Here is a 6718-nt window from a genome sequence, read left to right as displayed (position 1 = left end):
CAATCAGAAGAATCAGTTTGGTGAAATGATGCAACCGATCAGTTATTCAATATATCAAAACCGAGTTCGGATATGATGCTAATGCCATGTGCAATTTTAAAAGTTAGAATATATTATTCAAGATTCAAGTTTCAAGTTTATTTATTTCCACTTTGAATTATCGAAGATAACATAATTGAACATAGTGTACATGGTAGTAATTATAAATAAACATATAATATAGAAACATAATGTACATGGTAATAATTATAACTAGACATAAAATATAGAAACATAATGTACATGGTAATATTCATAACAAAAGATACAATCATAAGTATGATAAATATATTCAAAAAAGCTATAAAAAGTTACTTAAAAGCAAAGCTTGTATTATGTAGGTCCCAGTTAATAGGTTTGTATATAAATTAGAATATCTGCATATCTGCCCGGTTAGCTCAGTCGGTAGAGCATGGGACTCTTAATCCCAGGGTCGTGGGGTCGAGCCCCACATTGGGCGTACATTTTTTGTTTAGCTCTTAGAGACTTCGGTGGTAAGCACTTTATAAGCAACGTTTTTATTATCATTGTTTATTAAGATATTTACTAAAGCATATGATTATACGAGGTTTATCTTTAAGTGACATATATTTTACTAAACATGGCTTAAACAATTGAGAAAATAAAGGGAAGACACACGCACATGATGGCACACCTCCAGTTTAAACACCTTTACGGCGTCTTTTGGAGGAATCCTATATGAATAAGAGTTCTGTGCTTTCCTCAGCATAAACAAATGTATATAAATTAAATAAAAGGATCAGTGCTTATTTTAACACTACTTGTGAGAAAGAAAGAATAATTGCAAGGAAAACAATTCAGAAAAGAGAAAAGGTACGTAAGGAAAGATGATTAACGAGAATGGAAAGTAAGAAAAAACGGAAGAAGAATACAAAAGAAGCAATACAAAATAAAAGAAAACAAGGGATAGAAAGACAAGTAGGAACGTTGTGAACAAGCGGGAAAGAAAAGAAACAAGGGAGAGAGCTAGAGGTATATTATGTAAATCATTTGTATTACTGTGAACTGCTTATTGCCATCACATCAATTATTTTGTATTGTGTACTTATGATATTTTGTAAATTTGCTTTGAGAATTCTGAATAACTTTTCTTTGAAAAAAAGAAGAAATAAGGTGAGTGATCAGATGCAGAAAGAGTGTCTAGAATTATGAACACGAATACTTCGGGGATAATTTTCCTATATGGAATAGTTGTGTTATGTAGTTTGGGTCGTAGTCCGGGGTTAAGTGTCCTAAGGGCATTTGTCCTGGGCCCTCTTGCATAAAAGTCAAGTTGCGATTGCGATTGATCGCAACTCAGATCAAACGCAAATAGCATACGCAACATCAAAAATCAAACGCAACTGAGCATTGCATAAAGAGAGTTGCGATTGCAATCAAACGCAACTTTGCGTTTGGTCAGATATCTATATATCACAATGTTGCGTTTGATATGGAAAAGTTGCGCCGGAAAGTTACGATTGAAATCAAACGCAACTTTTTATGCAGTGGAATTGCAATCAAACGCTTGATTTTTAGGACTTGCGTGGCCCTGGGATGGTTTTCCAGAGTAGTTGTTCTGACATGCAAAAGAAAGGAGAGGAAATAAAATTGGGCTAGAGTAGAGAAGCAGAAAAAAGAGAAAAGGAAAGGAAAGTAGAATAGAAAGAGAAAAAAATGTCGGGGAGATATCGATGGGATATTAAACAAATTAGTAGATTCCATAGTGATGTAAAGATGATTGGGCCGATTTGATCAGTAATTCTACAAGTAGGTTTATAAGAACCCCCATGCAGTTGTACCCCTTAAAGCTACATGTAAACTTGAGCTCTGGTATAGGAGTCGTATTTTGAGAGAAAATTGCCATGATTTAATCTGGATTGTTTAACCTGCAGTAGATTGGTTGTTTGTTAAAAACAAACGCACATAAAAACTAAATGGGCATCATCTTCGATAAAAACCACAACTCCAATTTGCACATAGTGACCTGTCTTAGGCACATGCTGTCAGGCCTACTAAATAATACCCGGATTTCCTTATCATTCTATGCTCATTACTCAGCCACTATTCTTTTTTTACACCAAAATTGTTTGGCACATGTAATTTGTTTGTAATCTTGAACATTCACTTTATTCAAGTTTATCTTTTAAAGGAATAAAACGATTTCGAAAGCACGGTTAAAGCGCAAGAATAGCTTGTAACTTTAGATGTGGGATAAGACTAGGATCGGTTAAATAATCTTGAACTAATGTTATTATTCTTTACAATAGGTTCAGATATAAGCCAAACAATAGTACAATTACAAGTTCAGATAACAGATCTTTACACCCATTGAATTACAATAATATACCCCCAAAATATAAGCTTTGATCTCTGTGGTATTTTTACCGCCTCTGCCTGAATGAACCTATTACGATTGCGCGAAGCAAAGGCAAATCGAATTATCCACACTGCCAAATATGATTGAAATACAGAATTACATTTCTGGATGTCTTTCGTGAGTGCGTTTTTGCTCCTGATGGTGTTTTATACACATATTTAAAAATGAAGGGTCGTTCCCATAGACTTTAGAAGGCAGTTTTATATTGATAAGTAAGAGTAAATAACTTCAATTATTTGTGAATGAAATAAACAAAAAGAATAGGAACAGGGACCAAATTTCTTATCCTTGCCATTACCGAGAAAATTTGTTGCACGGCAAGTCATTAATAAAGAAATCTAAATTTTGCAGGGAGAATCGGTGTGGCCAACGAATATGTCGACAATCTTCGGGGAAAAAATAGGTCTACCTTTTCAGAGATGTTAAATTTGCCGAAATGATATTAAAGGGTATTTGAAATGTCCATTACTTACGCTACAACCCCCCCCCCCCCCCCCTCCCCGCGCTACGCTAAAGAACGGATTACCAACAACAAAAAGGAAACTAGGTCAAAATGAGGATCCATGATTTAGGTACAAGGAACACAATCAATAGGCAGGGTAGATTTTTTTTGTCTGAATATCATTCGGCGGCAAAGAAAAGTATCTTTCTGAAAGAGATTGGGAAAATGAAAGTGAAAGAGAATGGGGATACACGTCTTAAAGGTGCTATGTCCCATTTGCAGGCCAACGAAATGAAAAGGTTAAATATCAACGGCATTTGAAAGATAACACTAATTTAGAACTTCCCTCAAAACAAAAGGGCATGAAGAAAGAAAATTGTGGAAAAAACGCCCATTAGTCGTCGAATCGAATTTAGCGAGCGGGCTAATTAAATAGTTTGATTTTCAGACCCTTGTACCAAATGGTCGTACATTTTGTGCTGCACATAGATTCAAACAGTTTAATTTGGGCCATTACAAGAAAAGGCTAAGGATCAGAATAAGGATAAGTTTTTGATGTATTTAATGCTCATGTATCCTTAACAGCTCATTTCATGTATGTTATTATCAAAGAAGGAAAAAGCCAGTCAGTCACTCAATAGTGTCTGACAGTGAAGTTTAGAAAGTAAACGGGTTTTCTTACATAATTTGAATACTAGGACGATGCTAACGTTTAAATTGCATAGATAGGACATACGTGACATATTCATAATTCCTGCAAGTTTCTGCAGAATTTGATCTTGGCTGCAAAAAGGACACACTACCTTTAAATTACAAAAATTATAAAGTTAGAAAACAATATTAATGCTTCATTTCAAAGATCTTTTTCACGAATTTAATGGATAGGGAGCAAAAGCGACCCATGCCCCTTCCTCCTTCAAACAAATAAAAAGCACGGGCATCTTTTTTTCTGATCAATAGGTACACAAACATTTTTGTAATTATTATATCAAGCTTGTCATTGATTTTTCGATATTGTGAGCATTCCTTCCTTTAAGGGTTCCTAGATAAACCTATGATTTATCTACTAGCCACCTGATTGTTAGAGTTACACATCGTAAAGTTTAGATATAAGTTTGAGTTCTGGTAATGATAGAAAATAATTTCTCACAGAATCCAACTAACACTGAATGTTTAAGATTAAAAATAAATGACATGAATGAAAATGTGTAGGTGCTGAGTAATGAGCATAGCAAGATAATGAAATCAAGGTTAGTACATGTAGGCCTGACACCATGTGCAAATGAGAGTTGCGGTTTTTGTTGAAGATGATTTCCAGCAATTTTTTTTGTGGTTGTTTTTATTTTACTGGCTCAAACAATCAATTTACTGCAGGATAAACAATCCAGAATAAATTATAACCATGTTCTCTCGACATACGATTCCCATACCAGAGCTCAAGATTAGCTTTAAAAAGGATTGACTTTAAAAGGAATACATTTAAAAGGTTCAATGCGATCTATTCGGTACAATTAATTGTAAGTATTAGAAAGGATTTGACAGAATTTATTGTATTATTAGCCGCCCTCGTTGTACTTTCTCTTCGTTTCATTTATTTATCATTTTATCAGAAACGATAAGAAAATAGCAGAGGACCCACAACTTTGAATCCTATCCGAGGGACAAAGTTGTTTTGTATTAACATTTCTATTCTTCCTTAGATAATGCGCCCCGTCTAAATGGCTCAAGGCCACAAACCACTGAGCTATAGTAACATCCCATGTTATCACTTTAATCAATACAAATTAAATTTGAATTTAAATCACAACTTCAATTTCAATTTCAATTTCAATTTCAATCTCAGTTTTATTTCTGGTTCCAACAAAACATTACAAATCAATTATAATCATTTCCTAAAATTAAGGAATACAATTTCAATTATACACTTCTAATAGACATGACCTTATTTTTTGTCGAATAGTCATCAACGTTCTGAAAAAAATTAAAGAAATCTTTTTCCGCCATGCATAATTTTACTACTCCCGGGTAGAGAATCGCAAAATTAATTTAGACTTTCCAAGAATATAAATTCCTTCCATCCCTGGGACTTGAATCTAGACCTGTTGATATAGTGGTGATATCAAGCACTTGATCACGACACCGCTACAAGATCTTCTCAATTTGCTTTCATATAATAATATTCCGCTTTTATATAACACTTAAATGGCTTTATACAATGTCTCTTAACGCTTTATACTATTACCCCGAATATTGGATTCAGTGCTTGCCCGCACACATTGTGTGTACAATCTCCACTCCCTGGGGAGCATTCTAGCCAGGCGTTACTTGACGCTCAAAAACTGTTTGACCAACAATGACGGTCGCATCCTGCCGGGTGCCCATTTAACACCTGGGTGGAGAGTAGCAAGTACAGGTTGATATGTTAGGATATTAGTGCCGTGTCGGGATTCGAACCCTCGACCTTCGCTTCTCCAGTCAAACGCCTTAAACCACTCGGCCTCCGTCTTCTGCTCTTCTCCTCCTTTTTCTTTTTTCTCATCTTCATGTCATCTCCTTCAGGTTTTTTCTTAAATTGTCTGCTCTTCTGTTCTTCCTATGTTGACAGTCCTCCTATAATAAGCTTAGGTTTCACTCTTTTTATGTTTGTTATCACTTCCACAATATTATTTCCAACCACGTTCAAGCAAAACGGCAACTCATTTAAAATCCTTATTTCCAATGCCAAGAAACACATCGGCTTGAATTATACTCCTTGTAAATCCTTGTAACTTGTAAAATCGGGTGTTCTTTTCACCCTCTTCTAGACGTAACTCTACCGCCTTCTAGCTTCTTACTAACTGGCGCACAACAGGTGCATCAGCCAACATTTATACATACCCAAGAAAGTAATCTCAAGATCTCAAATCAATAATATTTCTCCCACAAAAGATTTCAAGATACGTATCAAACAAAACTCGCGGGCAGGCACATCACTAATGGTTACTCATATTGTCATCAAATGTCATAGGAATGTCAGAGGTGAGAGATATATTTTCTTTGATTGTAAAGGGGTGATTAAATGCTCATCAAAATTTCTGGATTAATTGCTTTTGATGTGAATCTATTTTTTCCATTTGTGGGGGCAAATCTTAGATGGATGTGGGCCTGCCTGTCTTTGATTATTCCGCCATCGCGAGATGCTGTCGACAGATACGTCGCGTCCAGGTTTCGGCAAATATTTGCCCCTCTCTTTCCCTCGCTCCTCACCCTCTAAGTTCAAATGCTCTCTGATCTTTCGATTGCGATGACAATTGGTGTTAAAAATCAGTTCCATTTCGGTTCGTTGATTCATCTACCATGCGTTAATCCGCTAAATGGTCTTTCCTTTCAATTCGATCATATCTGATTGGTCTTCATTGTGGGGACGATTAGCAACTGTTGGGGTGACGATTATTATTTCGCGGTGTTCAAAAGAATTCGCACGACACATTTAACCTTAATGATAATATTTATTCGATGCAGATCAAGATATGTATGTATCATTAAACATCGCATTTGTAGTCAAACAAATGTGGCAATAATATAATTAGTGCGTGGGCATTAGGAATTTGAAAGGATCGAGTCAAGGTCTATCCGAGATGCGAGAGGAAGGGAGAATGACTAGCGGTCCATGGTGACGCCAATTAGTGACACCTCTCTAGGCTCTCTTATAAACTATGAGCGTAGAATATATAACAGTTTTAGCTTAAAACGTAGACAAACCTACTAATAATACTTCATTTTCCTTACTTTTTGTTTCCTGATATTGAATGTATTCCATTCACCCCGTGTCCATTGTTTATTTTATTCGTTGATATGTAAGCTTCCGTACTTCAGCT

General features: G+C 35.6%; 1 non-coding gene across 1 annotated transcript; it reads left to right on the top strand.

The window, feature by feature from the left end:
- The first annotated feature begins 426 nt into the window (after positions 1-426).
- TRNAK-CUU lies at positions 427-499 on the top strand. Its single transcript has one exon. It is a non-coding gene; the product is annotated as a tRNA-Lys (tRNA).
- Positions 500-6718: the final 6219 nt, after the last annotated feature.

The sequence above is a fragment of the Strongylocentrotus purpuratus genome, unplaced genomic scaffold, assembly GCF_000002235.5.
Source record: "Strongylocentrotus purpuratus isolate Spur 01 unplaced genomic scaffold, Spur_5.0 spur5_scaffold_10, whole genome shotgun sequence".
Lineage (NCBI taxonomy): Eukaryota > Metazoa > Echinodermata > Echinoidea > Camarodonta > Strongylocentrotidae > Strongylocentrotus > Strongylocentrotus purpuratus.
The sequence above is the reverse complement of the archived record's forward strand: the minus strand, read 5'-3'. Positions and strand labels throughout refer to the sequence as shown.